Raw genomic sequence first — 19350 nt, 5'->3', positions numbered from 1 at the left:
CGTAACCATTAATGTATAATCGTGTGTTTATTTTATGTGGCCCTCATTTGAGAGCCAAAACATAATAAACTTGAACTTGAACTTGAACAGTCCTTAGAGCACATAGAATCACTGGGACCCCAAGGAACCACCCAAAGGAATGACACAGGGAGCAAACGTAGGACGGGTGCAGTGTGAGAACACAGAAGTGAGCTCCGTACAACTCTATGGGAAAGTCGCGGTTGTAAAATTACAGTTTAAGGACACTTCAGAGAGGACTTCAAGTAAACCCTTTGGAACATAGATGGTTCCTAGGCCAGCACCCTTGTAAGTACTGAGGTACTCTTGTAACCTATCCCAGGGGAGCCGGGTGCATAGGGGTCGAGTGTTGTCAGAAACCTTCGTCTTTTCAATGGCGTGACTCAAAGAAGTGCTGCTGCCGGGAAGATGAAAAGTATCCAGTGGAATCCAAGCCAGGATACGAGGTGAGAAGAACCTGAAGGCAGAGATGACAGAGTCTGGGTCACTTCAGGGTGACCAGGGGCTCGGTAGACGAATGCTCACCAATGATGGGTGCTTCAGGTGTGAAGATTGAATGCTTGACTCTGCAACCAGGGGAACCAGGAGACGTTGATGATGACCAAAGTACGGAGGTGAGTTGTTCCATTAAGGATGTTGAGTGCTGAGGGGTCAGTGTCCGGATTGAACACCAACAAGCCTTGGCAAATGCAACCCACACGGTCAGAGGAAACATGTCACAGTGAATACCAGCAAGGTCCTGGAGACTATGCATGCTATGGGGAGTCACGCCATGTCTGGGGCAACCAGGAAAGCACAAGAGAAGTTAAAGTTACCTTCACCGGGACCCACAGGCCAACGGACCAGGGATCGCGATGGGACCTCAAGCTGAATCATGAAGTGCAGGCCCAGGGAGCGCTCTCGGGCGGCTGGAGTAATAGGAAAAGAACATTGTCTCTCGCACACCAGGCCGGGAGCCCCGGCCCTCCAATTTACGATGCTAGGGCAATTAGTGCCGCTCTCCACGGAGCAGAAATCTGGGGTTCCAACAAACTCAATGACTACTGTAGATCTGAGCACACATTTTTTAGGGACTTGGTGATGTTACCCAAAAATGTCCCCCTTACTCCCCTAATGTTGGATATCAGTAGGCAGTCTATTGGAGATATAGCAAGATTGTGCCCACTGGTATTTTGGGCCCGCAATAGACAGACCCCAGATCTCCTCCCTTACGCTGACGCCTTTACCGAAATAGTTTATTTGGATGCTGGCGGCAAGATAGGGTGGAACTGAAATATCAAAAAAACGCTAACATCCATCGGCCTCCAAACTCATTTGGATAGCCAGGAACGCCTAGAGAGAGACAACCTCAAACGGCTTTATTGGGAATGGATAGATCATCAGGAGAGTAGCAATTCTAATGTGGGCAGATTAACAAAAGAGTTTCGCATGCATAAACAAACTAGATACCTTGAGCCCTTTCTTGATATAATCCAGGTACCAGCCGCTCCATCCTGCTCCGTCTACCCCATCGTGCAGCTGACTGCTAAAGGGATGCGGGTCCGGCCGGCTGCAGAGGGGACAGAGCCTGCTAGAGCCCTGGGAGGCCAGACCCGGGAGCCACTCAAAGAGGCCAGCTCCGAGAGGGCGCTCAAGGAGGCCGGCTCAGAGTAGCCAGCTCAAAGAGGCCAGCTCAGAGAGGCCATCTCAAAGAGGCCAGCTCCGAGTCATTCAGAGGATCAACTCTGAGAGGTCCAGGGAATCTGCTGAGTGGGGCAGTGTGCCAACTTCGTGGGGCACAGGGATCATATAGTAATCCAGAGGACCAACTCAGAGACATCTACGGTCCCTATCCAGCCAGATCCATCCTAGAGAAATGAGGGGCCTAACTTCAAAGGATACTACACAGCAACCCTCGGAGGTCCAGGGGTACAAATCTGAGAGATCGAGCTGAACAACTCTGCTTAACCCTGGCACCAAACCCGAGAGCAACAGGGGACAGATCCAAAGTAAACATGGAAGAGGCCTGTCAAAGTAAAGTGATCGATCCACGTTCTGGATGAGGACAGCCGGCTTACGGCAACCATAAGGAAAGACCAAGAAAGAGCCCAGAATGACATTGAGGCACACTTGGAACCAGCAGACTGAGAAGAACGGTGATACAAGCTGCCACAAAAGCTCAACACAGCTGGCTGCCTTTCTTGACTCTGCGGTCGGGGATGCCACGATCCCGGGACGAGCACTGGAGCTAGACCAGTGAGAAGGGGGGCGGGGAACGTCCTTGCCACGCGCGAGGGTTATTTATGACTCTAAAGCAGAGGTCTTCAAACTTTTTTACTCTGAGCCCCCCGTAATCAAAATGTTTTGAGGTCAGGCCCCGCTCCAAAACTTTATGGCAAGGATTGGGGGTGTTGTGAGCCCCTCACACTCTTTGACCAAAATGCAACTATACTTGCTGCACTAATGATAACTGCAGTGCTGAGTAGCAGGCTACCTCCTCTGCCTCTTTTACCTCTTCCCCACCATGATGGATCATCACCTCTGTCCTATGCTTGAAAGGACAATACGCTCGGATGCCCCTTTTTTTAAAGGTAGACAGTCATTATTGTGATGCAGTGGGCCCCCCAAATTCCTGGGCCCAAGTCCTTCTGCATCTGCATCTACTCCTTTATGATAACCAGCAGTGGCCACTTACACACTTGGCAGCAGTACCAGCTTCACTAATGTCCCTTTAAAAAAAAAACCTTAATTGTCCCCTTCTTTGGGGTATCTCTCTAAAGAAGCGGTCTCTGGCCATTTGTAAACATGCTCACTATTCTGGGCCTTCTCTTTGACAATATCTATGAATCTCGATCCTTTCCTCTGTCTCCTAGACCATTACTGTGAGGCCCCAAGGATCGAGAGGATTAGGGCTCTGCATCTGAATGCAACCCTACTGGCCTTCTACCAGCCACCCCATGGAATCAGCTTTCACACAAAAAACTTCCCCTGAATGGTTAATACTGACTTTGACATGCCTGTGCCTGAAATTGAAGTGGGTGGTGGTAGTGCAGAAAGTTAAAAAGAAACCGGCCATCTTACCAGCTATTAATTGATTGAGTCACTTAAAGCCAGGGCCACTGGAATTATGAGTTTCTGCAGCAGCAGCGCTTTCCACATAATTATTAGTTTACCGCATTTCTACATAATCTCCAGATTTCAATGACAAAAAACTTGATTTTAGCTCAAACGGAACAAAAGTTACTTAAAGCGTGACAAAGTGTTCTGGAGCAGTGGAAGGCCCTTTGCAAAGACTGGTAATCTTGTAGTTGCTTACTGCTGTATTTGGGTGTTAAACTTGTACTAATTAAGTGAAATATTTCCCTTGACAGCGTTACCGTGAGTTAAATTGACAAAATATTGAAGTAATCCTAACTACAAAATGTGGCGCATTGTGCCGCATAATTTACCTTTTCTTGCTGGATAATTTAGTCAAACCTACCGCATAATTGTGTTCTCTTCTGCTGAATAATTCCAGTGGATCTGCCTAAAGCTTTATGGTGGCAAAGATCTATTCTTTTTAAGATGTAATGTAACAGAGTTATCAGCTGGGATCTGGAATAGTGGAGACACAAAAATGTCTGCATTAGATACAGTTTGATTACTTACTACTAAAAAGTATATTTTGTAAGAACTTGTTTTATCTCAATCACTGCATCATTTTGCAGCAGTCTAGCTTAGAGTATGTAAATACTGTTTTAAAATAATGACTTACATGTTCACAGTGCTTTCTGCTACAGGCTGGGACTTCTTAGCACTATAAACAGGGCCATTGGAATTATGCGGCAGGAGAAGGACACATTTTGCAGCATGGTTGACTAAATTCTGCAGCAAGCAAAGGTGAATTATGCTGCATATTTTCTGATAGCATTACTGCACTATTTTGCTATTTTTACACTTGTTAACATTGTGCTGGTCTTTATTACCCCTCATAAGTACCAGATTAACACCCGCATATAGCAATAAACAACAGAAAGGTGACCAGTCAACCTTTAGAAAGGGCCTTCTGCTGTGAGGTAACATGTTTTGCTGCATTTTTTTATCTGCAAATTATGCAGCAGACAATGGATTATGTGGCAAATACGGGAAAACCATAACTATGCGCTGTAAGTTCAGGGTGAGCGTGAAAGTGAAGGGTGAGAATGAGGACTGACTGAGTTGTCTGAATGCAGGGTGAATTCCCAGACACTTGAAGTTAATCAGTATGTTATTGGCGGGGCGCAGGGTTTCAGATATAAGTTAAACTATTGCTATTATGGAATTAATCAGGGAATCGAGGGTGAAGGAAATAAATAATGTGCTGATCGTGCAACAAACTTATGATTAGGGTTGCTAGCTCATTATTTTGATGTTGCAGACGGCACAAAAATAAACAGTCATCTAAAGCCCTATTTTCAGCAGATATCTGTGCGTTCTTCGAAAAGCAAATATAAAGTACTTTTAAATGTGTTCTAGGGCTGCCTGAATGATTCATGACTGAAAATAAAAGGGACAGAAAGTCACATTACAAATGAATACATACTTTTTTATTTAAGACCCTATTTAGTGTCAAAGCAAGGTCTTTGCAGGCTCTTTAAACATACATGGCTGGCATTTTTTCTATTGGCAACCCTTTTTTGTATTACTTTTCATGAAAAGCATTTTCACACTACAGCAGTAAGTTTAAAATGCAAATGTAAGGAATAGGCAGAGTCGGGGCCCAAGGGGTACTGGAAAAAGAAAAAAAACTAAGCTCAGGTAACCAGTTTCCAAATGTATGGAAATGGTCTTTAAAGACCCGAAACTTGGCTGTGCTGGAGTCTTAATAAGACTCCAGACACTACCCAGCCGAGCCCCCAGCAGCACACTCACTGATCTCTGGCCCCGGGGCACTCGGAGGCCTTCAGAGTAAATGAAGACATCCTGGAAATGCAGCAAATAAACATCGCTGCACTTCCAGGCGTCTTCATTTACATGTGCTTGGAGAGGCCTTTGCGCCCCCCTGGGAATCCATCAACGCCCCCCTAGGGGGGCGAGCCCCACAGTTTGAAGAACTGTGCTCTAAAGAATCAACTCCACATAATAACTATATAATACTGGAAACAAGGGGGTCGTTTGTGAGGCACTGATCTACAATACATGTCATTAAGTTTTTCACAATGCCTGACCCTAAGATAGCGGTCACCCCCAAGAGGCCCCTGGGATTCATTGATTGATGTTACTATGCCAAACCTTCACATGGCGCCCGTCCCTGAAGCGGCATTGGGTCTGTGATTGCTGGCATTAAAGGGAGCCACACCACGGAGTGGTGCCTGAGAACAGCAAAAGGCAACCTTAATCAACTTGAATTAACATCAATTAACTCCTAGATGGCTTCCCATTCCAAGCACTGGAGCTCAATGATTTGTAGATTGGTCTCAACTCTCACTGCTCATCTCACACTCCAACCCAGCAGTCAGGAACACCGGATGCATTCGATGGAACTATGATGACACCTCCTGGGTGGATCCAAAAACTGTTTTTACCTACCCTGGAGCCCGAGCGACCTTGGCCGATGCCCAGTGGAGCTGTCCTATACAGCTATAGAGGAGTCTGGCCCCTTGGCCGTCACCTACACAGCTAGTCATCTGACATTCTTTTCCTCGTTTGTTTCTCCTTCCCTTCCCCTCCTCCTCACTCTGTTGATCCTTTGATTCAAACTGATGTAACTATGTAACCTATAACTCTCTGATTCAACTGTTGTAAATTACGAAACTGTTTGTACCTACCACGTAGCCTGAGCAACCTTGGCTGATGCCCGGTGGAGCTGTTCTATGCAGCTATAGAGGAGTCTGGCCCCTTGGCCGTCACCTACCCAGCCGGTCATCTGACATTGTTTTTCCTCGTGTCCCTGTTATGTGTCTCCTTCTCTCCCCCTTCGATGGAACAATGATGACGCCCCCTCTGCTAATACCAATAATGTTTGTACCTACCGCGGGGAACGAGCAACCTTGGCCGATTCCCGGTGGAGCTGCCCTATGCAGCTATAGAGGAGTCTGGCCCCTTGGCCGTCACCTACCCAGCCAGTCATCTGACATTGTTTTTTTCTTTGTCTCCCCGTCTATGTCTCTTCCCCTCCCCCTTCGATGGAACTATGATGACGCCCCCTGGGCGGATACCAAAACTGTTCTTATCTACCACGGAGCCCGAGCAACCTTGGCCGTTGCCCGGTGGAGCTGTCCTACACAGCAATAGAGGAGCCTGGCCTCTTGGCCATTCACCTACCCAGCAGGTCATCTGACATTGTTTTCCTCTTCTCCCTGATCTTGTCTCCTTCACTCCCCCTACCTCTGTGATTCTTTAATTCAAATGCTTGTAACTATGTAACATGTAACTCGCTGATTCAACAGATATAACTATGTATCCTGTAACTTGCTGATCCTCCTGTAAAGCCTCTGATACCTCCGGGTCTAGCCAGCGCTATATAAAACTTTGCAAATAAATAAATAAAAGATATGGAACTCTCCCTGTTCGTGAGGTGACTGCTAAGTGGCTCTCCTGCAATGAAACCTCAAGAGGTTGTCCATGCTGTAACGCCCAGATAGAAAGTGTTGCACACCTACTGTTTACCTGTCTGGCACATAAAAACCAGCAGGCAAAATGGATAAGATCGATTTGCCAGCACATAGGTACACAGGATTACCATACAGCCCTGTGCATCCTTAGGTCCGATTACACATAGCAAAGTTTCTTGGCCAGGCGTGGCTTATTAGGTGGAAGGTTCTCTCAAAAGTAGCACAGCCACAACTTGATTGAGGCCGCAACACATATGTGCAATAACCTTAAGTCCGCTTGACCCACTCAATAAACCTCTTCCACGCACAAGCACTTTATTATAAACCGGAGAAGTGTGGCTCACAGGTTAGAGGCAGCAGACCCAGAAGCAGAGGTTGGCCCGGGACCAGAGTTCAATTACCGACGCGGCAGGGTACGGAACCAATGTCAGCGGGCTCGATAAATCTCGCCTCGGTGCCTCTCTAACCTTGTGTCCCACGCTGCAACTCTGGGTAATAGCTTTCTTAATCTCCACAACGGCCCCCTCGCTGCCGGGGATGCCTGGCTTCACCTTGGGGATGACCAATAGGGACCATCTCACAGGGAAAGCCAGGACGGGTTCCCCAGTGGTACACAGCGCCAAGAAACCCCAGGGTGAACGTGTGCTCTACAAATTCATACTAACTAACATGTAATCCGAACACTATCTTAGGGCAAACTTATAATGCCCGAGCATAATACTAAATGTCAAGAACATTTGGATGGTATGGTAATTAAATGAAATGCTATCTGTTTTTACCCTGCTGTTATTGCATATCCCTATTTGCTATATTAACTGCATGTTTTTATTTGATGAATTTATGTTTTAACACTTGAATACAATAATTGTTTTAATATGGGCAGGACTAATTAGTCTATTATGTTGTATTGTCTGTTTATATGTTGTCCATGGCATTGAGCTTTTGCACTTTTACTCTTTTTAAAAAAAAATGTATTTTGTTAGCTTTTATGAAATTACTTGTCAAAATAAAGATTTACAAACAACAACACTCGTGGAGTGGAGGCAGGCAATCTTTGGTGGAAATACTGCTCGGAGTCAGGACCACACATAGCCCAAAGCAGAGCATCAGGGATCGCCAAAAAGCATATGCTGCTTCAAAAGTACATGGTGCACAGGTGCTCGGGTTGCACGGTCCCCACGAGGGATACTGATCCCAGGATTGCTGAGAGAGTATATCGACCTCAGAGACTCTTAGGAACCCACCTCCTGTGTGGCAGAAATCTTCGGAGTCCTCAGGAGCTCGGGATATGCAAACTGATCAGATGCGTTAAGGTGCCTACTTCAGCAGGGGAGTAACTCCTTTACTCCAAGGGAGATTCTTCTCTTCTGTCGTCCAGCATAGTATAGATTGTCAAAGTACTTGGTTTCTGCTTGCAGAGTTTAGTCCAGGTAAAATCTAATGTGCTTTAGTCAGGGTTCCTACTTTATACCCAAGGAAGAGGTTGGACAAAATCTGGCAAACCACATATGGGAGGGTCAGGACAGAGGGGTGGCAACACACATGTCCTTTGTCCAGTTTCACACCAGAGCAGGAGCAAATAACTCCTGCAACCGGTTTGAGCTGGACTATGCACAGGGACTCCAAATGTGCCCCCAGGACAGACATTCAGGCACTCTCAGCGTGCACCCACCTACCCCCAATACACTAAATCCTATCTGGGGGTAGTTATACCTCCCTGTGACAGGAAACCTATTGTAAAGCTTTCCCCTGCCTGAGCTCAGCTCAGCAGCACTAGGGAAGACTTGTGTCTGTGGCTGGCAGCATCCATTTTGTGAAGCCCAGGTCAAGAAAGCTGGTACCAGGTGAGCCAGTGTTTCACATAGGTCCCTCTAGAAGGATGGAATCATGCAGGAGGTATGATTCCAAGGTGTTTGACACCAAACATGACATGTTTCTAAGCATCAGTTTTAAAGGTAGTATTTATTGAGAGGTCATAATGCACTTAACTATATATGGTTTGGCTGCATCACAGACAACCCCAGAGAACAGATTCCGAAGACTGCAGAAGGGCTCTGCTCATGCAGGGGCACCCTCTTGCACAAAACCCAGCACCCTGCCTTCAGGATTGATAAGGCCTGCCATAGGGGTGACTGATAGGTTTATATGTGCAGTGATTTAGAATAGATATAGGTAACCTATTACCAAGTAAGGGGTGCATGCACCACCTTACACAGGCTGCAGCAGCAGACCTGTGGTATCAGTTTGAATGGTCTGTCAGGGGTGGCATAATACATGCTGCAGCCCCTGGGAGGCACCTGGGGTACCTATGCCCTGGGTACATGGTGTACTATATACTAGGGACTGATAAGGGTACCCCAGTATCCAATCTAAAGTACATGTAATCAATTAAGAGGAGAAAACAGCTAGACTGGGGTCCTGGACAGCAGGATCCAAGTCAGTCTAAGTCGAAAACAGTGGTACATCAGAAGAAGCGGGGTTAACTATAAAAAGCAGATCCTACTCTCCTATACAACCCCACAAATGTAGGGACATTAAATTAACCTTGACCAGTTGAGTCTTCATGTTCTAAGTAGAAATATCTTGAGAGTCCATCTGCATTGGCAAGGTTACTCTCAGGTCTATGTTCCACTGTGTAGTCCATCCCCTGTAGGGAAAGGGACCACCTCAAATGTTTGGGGTTTTCACTCTTTATCTGTTGTAGCCATAGGAGGGGCTTATGGTCTGTCTGAACAATGGAGTGAGTGCCAAACAAGTATGACCTCAGCTTCTTCAAGGCCCAAACCACAGCAAAGGCTTCCCTCTCAATAGGTGACCAATGTTTTTCTCTGGGGGTCAGCCTTCTACTAATAAAAGCTACTGGCTGATCCTGACCCTCTTCATTCAGTTGTGATAACAGAGCCCCTACCCCCAACTCAGATGCATAAGTTTGAACAATGAATTGTTTGGAATAGTCAGAACTTTGTAGAATGGGAGCAGTCCAAAAGGCCTGTAACAGGTCATCAAATGCCTTTTGACAGCTAACTGTCCACTGAACATTCTTAGGCATTTTCCTAGAAGTTAAATCATTCAAAGGGGTCACTATGGATCCATATCCTTTGACAGCCCTCCTGTAGTACCTAGTCCGGTCCAAGGAAGGTCTGACCTGAGTCTGGGTAGTGGGAGCAGCTCAGTCCTTGATGGTCTGGAGTTTGCTCTGCAAGGGTTGAACCTGACCTCCACCCATAAGGTGGCCTAGGTATACAACCTTACTCTGCCCTATCTGGCACTTGGTGGCCTTGAAAGTGAGGCCTGCTTTCTGCAGAGCCTCTAAAACATTTCTCAGGTGGACCAGGTGATCCTCCCAGGTGGAGCTATAGCCAGCAATATCATCTAGATATGCTGCACTATTGGCTCCCAGACCTGTAAGGACTTTGTTCACCAACCTTTGAAAAGTAGCAGGCGCATTATTCAAGCCAAAGGGCATCACTACAAATTGGTAGTGCCCACTAGGGGTTGAGAATGCTGTTTTTGGCTTTGCATCCTCAGCTAATCTGATTTGCCAGTAGCAAGCTGTCCGGTGAAATGTGCTCAGAAACTTGGCTGAGGCCAAAGTATCTGTATGTTCATCTGCCCTGGGTATTGGATGAAGCGATACAAAAGGGGATGATGTACGGAGCGTTTGAGCAAATCAAACACTCACCCCCAGTCAATAGATCTGGGTTTAATCCATCACCATTCTTTAGCTCACTCAGCCACCCCAGTTCAGACATGGCCATATGCAAATCAGTCTGACCCTGTGCCTCATGAGAACAGTCCATCCCGAACTGCCCAGCCATGTCTTCCCTGGACCGGAAACAAGCATCCTGGGACTGGTTTCGGAATCATAATCCTCATCAGACAGGCTATCTTAAATCCAGTGGCCAAGTGAGCAAGGGACTCACGTCCGAGCATACCCTGCCAACTTAAGGCGAACAAAGCGATACAAAAGGGGATGATGGACGGAGCGTTTGAGCAAATCAAACACTTACCCAAGTCAATAGATCTGGGTTTAATCCATAACCATTCTTTAGCTCACTCAGCCACTCCAGTTCAGACATGGCCATATGCAAATCAGTCTGACCCTGTGCCTCATGGGAACAGTCCAGCCCGAACGGCCAAGCCATGTCTTCCCTAAACTGGAAACAAGTATCCTGGGACTGGTTTCGGATTCATAATTCTCATCAGCCAGGGTATCTTGAATCCAGTGGCCAAGTGAGCAAGGGACTCACGTCTGAGCATACCCTGCCAACTTAGGGCGAACAAAGCGATACAAAAGGGAATGATGGACAGAGGGTTTGAGCAAATAAAACACACACCCCCAGTCAATAGATCTGGGTTTAATCCATCACCATTCTTTAGCTCACTCAGCCACCCCAGTTCAAACATGGCCATATGCAAATCAGTCTGACCCTGTGCCTCATGGGAACAGTCCAGTCAGAACTGCCAAGCCATGTTTACCCTGGACCGGAAACAAGCATCCTGGGACCGGTTTCGGATTCATAATCCTCATCAGCCAGGCTATCTTGAATCCAGTGGCCAAGTGAGCAAGGGACTCACGTCTGAGCATACCCTGCCAACTTATGGCGAACAAAGCGATACAAAAGGGGATGATGGACGGAGCGTTTGAGCAAATCAAACACTCACCCCCAGTCAATAGATCTGGGTTTAATCCATCACCATTGTTTAGCTCACTCAGCCACCCCAGTTCACACATGGCCATATGCAAATAAGTCTGACCCTGTGCCTATTCGGAACAGTCCAGCCCGAACTGCCAAGCCATGTCTTCCCTGGACTTGGTCAAGTCTGATTTGCATATGGCCATGTCTGAACTGGAATGGTGTGGAGTGCAAAAAAACGATGGATTTAGGCCCAGATCTCTGTACTGGGGTGAATGTATGACATTGTCCTGCATTCTGTCCATCAACTGTTGTTTTTGCATTTGTCACCCCGAGTGGGATGGGTATGCTCAGACGTGAGTCCCATGCTCTCCACACCACTGGAGTCAAGCTATCCTGGCTGAAGACGGCTGATAGCCAGAAACCGGTCCTAGGATGCTTGATTCCTGTCCAGGCAAGTCATGGATTGGCAGTTCGGGCTGGACTGTTCCCATGAGGCACAGGGTCAAGGCTGATTTGCATATGGCCATGTCTAAACTGGGGTGGTGAGGAGTGAAAAAAAACTATGGATTTAGGCCCAGATCTCTGTACTGGAGTGAATGTATGACATTTTTCTGAATTCTGTCCATCAACTGTTGTTTTTGCATTTGTCACTCCGAGTGGGATGGGTATGCTCAGACGTGAGTTCCATGCTCTCCACACCACTGGAGTCAAGCTATCCTGGCTGAAGCCGGCTGATAGCCAGAAACCGGTCCTAGGATGCTTGATTACGGTCCAGGAAAGACATGACTTGGCAGTTCGGGCTGGACTGTTCCCATGAGGCACAGGGTCAAGGCTCATTTACATATGGCCATGTCTGAACTGGGGTGGTGAGGAGTGCAAAAAAACAATGGATTTGGGCCCAGATCTCTGTACTGAAGTGAATGGATGACATTTTTCTGCATTCTGTCCATCAACTGTTGTTTTTGCATTTGTCACCCCGAGTGAGATGGGTATGCTCAGACGTGAGTCCCATGTTCTCCACACCACTGGAGTCAAGCTATCCTGGCTGAAGACGACTGATAGCCAGAAACCGGTCCTAGGATGCTTGATTACGGTCCAGGAAAGACATGGCTTGGCAGTTCAGGCTGGACTTTTCCCATGAGACACAGGGTCAAGGCTGATTTGCATATGGCCATGTCTGAACTGGGGTGGTGTGGAGTGCAAAAACAATGGATTTAGGCCCGGATTTCTGTACTGGGGTTAATGTATGACATTGTTCTGCATTCTGTCCATCAACTGTTGTTTTTGGACTGGGTATTGGATGGGCATCAGTCCTAACGACTGCATTGAGACCCCTGTAATAAAAACAGAAACTCATCTCTCTCTTACCATTCTGAGGGTGAGGTTTTGGCACCGGGGCTAGCCCAAGGGCTATCTGTGGGCTCAATTACTCCCAATTATAACATTTTCTGGACTTCAGTCCTGATGCAGTCCCTGGCATGGTAATCATTACCTGTAAATCTTATATTTAACAGGCAGACTGTCACTTGTGTCTGACTTGGAGTCAATGAAAACATATGTCTGAACTGATTCAGGACTTGCCTACAATCAGTTTGCAGCTGGTCAGTGAGGCTGCCTGCCAAGGCTCCACCATCGATTGAACCATCATCAGGGATCTGTGAGAAGAGGTCAGGGAGTGAATCACTCTCTTCCTCCTGTCCCTCAGCATTAGCCACGAGCAAGCCCATGTCTGCCCTGTCAACATATGGTTTGAGCCTGTTCACATGGAGCACCCTATGGGGGCTCCTTGGAATTCCAAGGTCCACCATGTTGGTAACCTCTCCCTTCTGCTCAATGATTGTGTGAGGGCCACTCCACTTGTCTTGGAGGGCTGCTATGGCTACATACTCCAACACCCATACTTTCTGTCATGGCTGATAAATAGTCAACACATCCTTTTGGTTATGCCAGGCCTTTTGCAATCCCTGGCTAGCCTCAAGGTTTTTGGATGCCTTCTTCATGTACTCAGCCATCCGGGAGAGGAGACCAAGTACATCATCCACAATATCCTGTTTGGGGGGTTTGAGAGGTATCTCACATCCCTCCTTCACTAAACATAAAGGACTGCTAACTGAATGTCCAAACTTAAGTTTAAAAGGGCTGTAACCAACTCCCTTCTGAGGAACCTCACTGTAGGCAAAGAGAAGACAGGGCAAAAGTATGTCCCATCTATGCCTGACTGTACAGGGAGACCTTTAATCATACCCTTGAGGGTTTTGTTGAATCTCTCAACTAACCCATTGCATTGTGAGTGATAAGGGATGGTAAATGTGTAATCTACTTCACACTCATTCCACATAGCAGTCAAGTAACCAGACATAAAGTTTGCATCTCTGTCTGATACTACCTCCTTAGGAAAACCCACTCTGGAAAATATTCCCAGAAGGGCTCTAGCCAAAACAGGAGTTGTGGTAGTCCTACGTGGAATTGACTCTGGATACCTAGTGGCATGGTCCACCACCACTAGTATGAATCTGTGCACAGATGCAGTTTGAGGATCCATGGGACCAACAATGTCAATCCCAACCCTCTCAAAGGGAACCCCCCCCACGGGTAGTGGTATCAGGGGGGCCTTTGTAGTACCACCTGCCTTATCACTGGCTTGACAGGTGATACAGGAGAAACAAAACTCCTTTGTGTCCTCTGACATATGTGGGCAATGAAAGTGAGGAACAAGTCTGTCCTAAGTCTTGCTTTGGCCTAAGTTTCATGCTAATGGGATATCATGTGCCAGTGTCAATAGAAAACCCCCAATCTTCAGAGGTATAACCAACCTCCAGGTAGTACCAGGTTTGGAGTCTCTATCCTCTGAGTATAAGAGTCCATCATCCCAGTAGGTCCTGTCGGACTCATTGGCTCTCCCAGCAGCCTCAGCAGCAGCTTGCTGTCTGAGGGGTTCAAGAGAGGGGCAGCTCAGCTGCTCCTGGCTCATATCTGCCCTGGAAAGGCGCTCTGTCCTCAAGAACTCAACCTGCTCAGGTTCAAGTTCCTCTGAGACAGTTCCTTCTTCAGGACAAAGATCATCTCCCTCAAGAGACTGAACTGTATTCTGAGGCAGGGGTTAAGACACTGCCTTACCCCTACTGCTCCTTCTCTTGGAAGGCAACTGGTCCATTATTCCAGGATCCAGGGCCTGTTCAGTGGAAGACATTTTTGCCTGTGACCTAGTCATGGCAAGCACATCTGCAGGGTTGTCCAGCATTTCTGCATGTCTCTTGTGTTCCACTTCAGCCTAGGCTGAAGTTTCCAAATCATTGCCCAACAAGCATTCAACAGGGAGGTCTACACTTACCACAACCTTCTTCGGGCCAGTTACCCTTCCCCAGGTGAAATCCACAACTGTCAAGGAATGGTCTGTCCTGACATTGCTTGCCTTGGTCACTTGGTACATCTCACCAAGTATGATCTGTTCAGGGCCCACAAGTTCATTTGTCACCATTGTGACACTTGCACCTTTGTCCCTGTATGCCATGGCCTCCTAACCATTGATCAAATGCTGCTGTCCGTATTTGCCCAGATTACGGGAACTTACAAATTAGGAGGCAATATCCATGCCCCCATCACAGACAAACACAGCCTGAGTTGGAATTCTGACTAGGCCAGAAACCATCTCTACTCTACTACACCCTTATTTTATGTACCACCACTTTGAACTGAACTAGGGAACAGATGCCTTAGGGGCTGTGGTGGCTGGAGTAGATTCCTTGGCCTTTGGACAATCAGCATCATTTGTTCAATAGGTTTTCTGTTTACAGATAGAACACCAAGGTTTCTTTTTGCCTTTACCCTTGTTTGATTGTGACTCCCACCAGATGAATACTTTTGGGGCCCTTTGAGAGACTTCTGGTCTTTACCTTTCTCCCCACCCTTATCTGAGGTTTTAGAATCTTGCTTCTTAGAGTCACCACCTTGGTTCTGAGCTTTCTGCTTCACCCTGGTTCTGACCCATGTATCTGCCCTCTTTCCGGATTCTTGGGGTGAGGTCAGTTCAGAGTCCGCCAGGTACTGATGCAACAACTGATTTTGACAATTATTAAGGTTCTGCTCCCTCATAATTAAATTGTACAATCCTTTAAAATCACACACTTTACTGCCAAGTAACCAGCCTTCCAGAGCCTTAGTAGCACAATCTACACAGTCAATCCAGTCATGGGTCTGTGTCTTCTGGGTGTCTCTGAACTTAATCCTGTACTGTTCAGTGGTTAAGCCAAACCCATCTATGAGAGCACTTTTCAGGACTGGGTAATTGTCTGCATCCTCTTCTCTTACAGTGAGGAGCTTATCTCTACCTTTGTCAGCAAAGGAGACCACAAGAAAGATACCCACTGCCCTTGAGGGACCCTTTATACTTTACAGGCCTTCTCTAGTGCAGCTATCCATTTGTGGATGTCATCCTCATTCTTATTGGGAGGGACTATCTTGTTCAGGTTCCTATGATCATGGGTGTATTCTCTAGGTCTAGGGACACTGTTGCTGCCACCATGGGTCTCTAGTCCCATTCTTCTGGAAACTCTTGGGAGTTCTAGGGCCAATTGTTCTTTCTTGAGCCTGAGTTTAGCTCTTTTATACTCAAGGAATTGGCAATTCGTATCATAAGTAAATTATCTTTTGTGAGAAGCAGAGATCCCTACAGAAGTACCTGAATGATTAGATTCCCTGGAGGGAGATCTGGATCTTGTAGGTAAACTTTGTACCCTTCCTGGGGGAGAAATGATTCTGCCACTGGGGCCTTCTCCTCCATCTAAAGGCAATGTTGGATTTCCCACTTAGAATCTATTGATCCTCCTGGCCAGTGTTTGATTCCAGCTCAAAGAAATCTTCACTTCCTGCTCTGTCCTCATCCACTGCCTTAGCCCCTCTACTTACCTCATCATACCCTGGAGTCTTTCTGAGGTCATCTAGAACTAATATTTCTATGAGGCGTTGAGTGCTGGTCCCTCTCCCTATCCTCAGCTTCCTTGTTGTAAACATATTTCTCAATTCTTGAAAGGAGATCTGGTCATATCTAGTTGGCAGAGAGCCACTAGATTCTCCTCCAGAGGCCATACTAGTGTTATGCGATGGAGGCACCTACCTAACCTAGTGGGAACTAAACTCTCTTGAGTCTAGCAGCGCTATAAAAAGGAATTAGGGACTATTCTTCCAGCGATAACCAACAGAAGAATTCCTTTCCTTCCTGAGGCGGAAGCCGGGAGGTCTCTTTCTTTCACTTTACCTTGCACCCTAGAATTCGTGTTTTACTTTGTTTGCTGCACGTGCTTGACTAAAAAGCACTTTTAAATTGTGCATTTTTCTAGTGTGCTCGATAGCGCTTGACTAAAAAGCGCTTTAGATTAGAGACCCCTTCAGCGCTCCTAAGCGCTCTGTGCTCCTCTCCCCCTCCCCTACCCCGGACCGCCCTCGGCTGAGCATCGACGCCGAGGGCTGGGATTCGATCTTGGCGGCCATATTGGGTGTGGGCTAGGCGAATCGCGCGCTCTAGCAGCGCAATAGAAAGAACGGTCAAGACTCCGCGCAGCGGACGCATACTGCGGACGCGCCAGACCTGCGCCGGAGTCGTGCCAGAGTCCTGCCCGTTTGCGCCCATTCGCGCCCAGTCGGGCCCACGGCCCAGACCCCCTGATACACCGGCCCCACTTCCCCTAACTTACTCACGCCTGGCACTCCTTACTCTTAATGAGGTACTTCCATCTTCCTGCAGCCATTCGGTGGACCTTGCGCTCGGCCACCTCTAATGTAAACATTGCTCCTTTAGGGCAACTGGGGCTACCATTAACACCACACAGAGTCCAAAAAAAAGGAAAGCTGAGGCCGTTTTAAAAATGGCATTGGTTAACTGCCGTTCTTTACCAAAACATGCCACTGAAATCGCCCTACCAATCGAAGATCTGAACGTGGACATTATCTTTCTAACAGAAACGTGGCTCGGATCGTCTTCCGGCCCCGACATTGTTCGAGCCCTACCCTCTGGATATCTGATCCAACATAGGGATAGAGGTCCTAAGGTTGGTGGAGGGATCGCTATTCTATATAGGGAACACCTAGTCTGTCGCCTGATCGACAGCGCCATTCCAGACTGCGAGAGCACGCAATTCTCCATTACACAATCCTCAGAACTGTCACTTTCTGGTCTCTTAATTTACCGCCCACCTGGCCTGATAGGTCAATTTGTAGAAGGGTTAATCGAAACCACTCTGGAGTCAGCCAGCACGGTCTCTAACTTCATAGTGTTAGGAGACCTGAACCTCCATTTTAACAATCCTTTGGACACCATCACACTGGAACTAACGAAAGACTTAGCCACCTGAGAACTAAATTTGATTGTTCGGCATCCCACCCACTCCAAAGGGAATCTCCTAGACCCTATATTTTCCAATGTTGCAGAATTGACCACAGCTGAACCGTATCCAATTCCCTGGTCAGACCATATGGTAATACCTTTTTCATGGAAAATAAATAGACCCAGCTCCATTAAACCATCCCACAAAGCCTTAGGTAGGAGCTGGACGAAATTAGAACCCAGCGATTGGATAGAATCAGCAGAACGAACTTCCGGCCAATCAGAACATCGAGAGGGCGAATACAGACTTCAACCGATGGATTGAGCAATCATTGGATAGTGTGCTCCCAAAAATTTTTATCACAAACAAAAAAGGTCCTAATAAACAGCCTTGGTTCAATTCAGACCTAAGGTCCCTTAAACAGGAATGCAAACGGGAGGAAAGGCAGTGGCGAAAACACTTCGACGAGGAGAAGAAAAATAAATATAAATCTACCATAAAGAAATATAAATCTGCCCTCAATACAGCCAAATCTAACTTTTACGCTGAAAAAATAGAAAAATCTGCTAATGCTCCCAGAGAGATGTTTAGAATAGTAAAAACTCTGGTAAGAGCTCCAGATCCGCCCTCATCTGAACTATTGCCTGAGGAATCTGGTGCTCGCTGCAATGAACTAGCAAGCTTCTTTGCCACAAAAATCCAAAAGATTCTTCTCTCTCTTCCTCCCCTACCCGTGGTTGAATCAAACCCTTCGCTGATAGATGACACTAATTCTATCTTACCTCATCTCGCATTTTTCTCTCCGCTCAGTGCCGAACTTTTACCCCCTCTTTTCAATTCCATAAAAAGCGGTTCCCCACTTGATCCTGCCCCCATGACCATTTTGAAACTGGCCCTACCCCAGGTCAGCAAACACATCATTACCTTGTCAACACTTCGCTTGAATCTGGTATAGTACCACAAGATTGGAAGTTAGCCATGGTAAAGGCCCTGTTGAAAAAACCAAACCTCAACCCTGACGATTTCTCCAACTATTGCCCCATCTCTCTCCTCCCTGGCATCAGTAAGCTTACCGAAAAATGGGTGAATAAACAGCTAGCATCCTATTTGGAGACCCATGAGTTGCTGCACCCCACTCAAACAGGATTCCGGAAGGGACAGGGAACCAAAACAGCTCTGTTGAGGGTGGTCTCCAGGAGGATTTTGGACGCAGGTGGCAGCGCGGCCATTATCCTCCTGGACCTCAGCGCCGCCTTCGACACGGTTAACCACTGTGTCCTTCTAGCCCGCCTTGAAAGGATCGGAGTCACGGGCAAGGCCCTTGAGTGGCTCGGGTCCTTCCTTAGCGACAGAGTCTTTAAGGTCTTCTCGGAAACCAACTGCTCCCTCCCAGTGCCATTACAGTGTGGGGTACCACAGGGTTCCTCCCTTAGCCCCACACTGTTCAATGTGTACATGGCACCTTTAGCAGAGGTAGTAGCCCCCTTTGGAATCCAGCTGGTAAGCTATGCTGATGACACTCAGCTACTGGTCTCCTTAAATCAGGTGGAACCCCTTCCGACTAATCTTTGCAGCTGCCTGGAGGCGGTTGCGAAGTGGATGGATGCATCCCATCTGAAGTTGAATGGGGGGAAAACTGAGCTGATGCTGCTTGGAAGGAAGGCCACTTTTAATAACTCAACCCTGTGGCCCTCCTGTATGGGGCTTGGGCCCACTCCAAAATCTGAGATAAAAAGTCTCGGCTTCTGGCTTGATACGGAATTGTCTTTTAAAACCCAGGCAAGAAAGACAGTGGCTACCTGCTTTGGCCTACTGAAGACA

This window comes from Lissotriton vulgaris, chromosome 6 (assembly GCF_964263255.1).
Source record: "Lissotriton vulgaris chromosome 6, aLisVul1.2, whole genome shotgun sequence".
NCBI classification, from domain to species: domain Eukaryota; kingdom Metazoa; phylum Chordata; class Amphibia; order Caudata; family Salamandridae; genus Lissotriton; species Lissotriton vulgaris.
The sequence above is the reverse complement of the archived record's forward strand: the minus strand, read 5'-3'. Positions refer to the sequence as shown.